Source organism: Crassostrea angulata, chromosome 3, assembly GCF_025612915.1.
Source record: "Crassostrea angulata isolate pt1a10 chromosome 3, ASM2561291v2, whole genome shotgun sequence".
NCBI lineage: Eukaryota > Metazoa > Mollusca > Bivalvia > Ostreida > Ostreidae > Magallana > Magallana angulata.
The window spans coordinates 430,930-433,323 of NC_069113.1; the positions used below are offsets into that span (position 1 = coordinate 430,930).

At 35.8% G+C, this 2,394-nt stretch overlaps 1 pseudogene; it reads right to left on the reverse strand.

The window, feature by feature from the left end:
• Window positions 1–249: 249 nt before the first annotated feature.
• On the reverse strand, window positions 250–1,957 carry LOC128177430 (uncharacterized; annotated as a pseudogene).
• Between the last annotated feature and the right edge of the window lie 437 nt (window positions 1,958–2,394).

Genomic DNA, 2,394 nt, shown 5'->3' on the forward strand with positions numbered 1-2,394 from the left:
CAATGTGCCTGTAACACAAGAACTCTAGGAAATGCAACATTACAAACACTGGGATATCTAATATAGGGATTTCGTTTTGATAAGCAGACTGTTGTTCTGGTATTAGTTCACTGATACAACATATGTTGTAAGTAAGTGCTATATCCTCTGCTACAGCCTGTCTCAACTTTCTAAACCAGGGCAGCCCCCCTACAGCCTCAATATACCTCCTTTTGTCTACATGTCCCCTATACATCAGATATGGCTGTGCTAACTTGACCTTTGTCATCTCTATTACAGATAAAGCTTTCCTGTATCTGTGTGTCTTGTAACAATACATGGCAATGTACAACATGTCAGAAACACACCGCCACTTGGCTGCAAATTTCAGCATATGATAGGACTGCTTGTCTGCAATATACATCTGTTTGTTGACACTTGAGAAAGTGTACATGTTTTGTAATAGAAAAGCAGTAGAATAAAGGATGTAGGTGGTAAGTTTCTGTAACGCTACAACTTGATAGTGTGACAGGGGTGACTCTATTAACTGTTCTATTGTGTTTATGACCTTGGTAATATGACACAAGTCTCTTGGAAGAATGTTTGTGTTTATAATAGGTTTGGACTCGTTGACAAGCTCTGCATCGTATTCAGATTCAGACATATATTCACGCTCATATGTATTAATAGGAGAAATAATAGAAATAATCCTATGATTGTAAGCGGTGAAAATGATGAAGGACCCAATGGAGTAACTCTCAAACAGACAGGTAATACCTTTCTTGTACAATTCATATAACTGTATGAACAATCTGTTTTGTGCCGAACCATGGACTTTAGTCAAAAACAGGTTGTTTTGTGGGATAAAAAAGTTAGGACAGTTTCCCTCATATACCCATTTAAGGAGGAGTTTAAAGCAGACCCAGAAACCGGCCAAGAGACTTTGTGGACACCAGTAAGGTAACACGTTTTGTTGAATTGCCCAGAAAATGGTGGTCTTCATGTGATAGGAACATAACAGTTTATTGGTCTCGTCTGATTGTTGATTAATCACTTCCTTTAAGAACAGTTTTAACAATCCATAAGTCAAAAACTGACTGTGGTTCATTGAGTAAACAAGTTTATATTCTGCCTGTGAAAAAGAAAGTCGCCATTCTTCATTTTCATGGGGTCCTAATGGATGTCCTATTGCTACAAAGTGACATCCATTTCTGACAATGTCATCAACCACTTCAGGATCAGGCCATGAATGACATCTATTTATCCATGAGGAGGCAGACAGTGGCCAAAAGTCACAAACAAAACACCAGGCAGTGTCATATTCCAGACGTCCTCTGAATGCATTACCACAGGGTCCATGTACAGTAGAATCAGGAATGACTATTGAACAAGTTAACTGTCTGTATATAGAACTAGATATATATACCTTGTCATTTATTCTGACACGTGCTGAGAAGACATCTCTTTCTGTTGTTGGTGTCAGTAACTGAAGTAAAGTGAATCCTGGTGGACTCTCAGAACTGTCAGAGAGAATCAAGGTTGTATTGGCTTTGTTGTAATACTCAGACTGAGACATGTCCATGATCACTCGGTGGTTGTTTTGCCAGAGCATTATGTCTATATCTGATCCGTTTAGTCTGAACCCTTCTCTCCTACTTCCACTTATCATCTGAATTACCTTATCATTAGGCGTGACACGTCTGTCCACCACCTCTCTGATATCCATTGCCTCTCTCCTAATGACTAGCTCTTGTGAGGTCCCCACTCCGAGACACATCATCTGAAACACTGTCTCTGATACGCGCTGCATTCCCACAATTCTGTCATATATGTTAATTATGTAAAATTATAATTTTCTTTTTCATTTATATTATTTACAAATCATCAAATAAGAAAAGATTTTTATGCTGCCTAGATTTTAAATCAAAATCGGGTATTAGCTTTAAAAAACTTACATTTGTGAGGGAAAAAACTCCATTTCGAAAGAAATAAAATATCATTTCATACTTTACAAGTCCATATCAAAATATGCAAAAATAGAGGTTAAGGAAATGAACTTTGTAAATAAGGAAAAATTTTATTTTGTAGAAATAATCATGTTTGTAGACAAAATTCTAAAAAGCTTAATCCCATAGAAAACATTTGCTTTCAGAGTAAAAGGGAATAAAGAATGTATAATACTTCAATTTCCCACCTCCCTTTCATGCAGTTAAAAAATCAAGTCCAACGGTTTAAAAAAATAAATATCATTTCAATTTGCTAAAACTGGGTTGGAAAAATATTTTTAATTAGATGCTGCAATATTTTTACAAGTAATATACGATTTTTAATTTTTTTTTATGAATTATCAAAATTATTTTGTCAGATCTTGGACGGTCCAAAATGTTTTATAGCTCGGTACCATAAAACAGAATA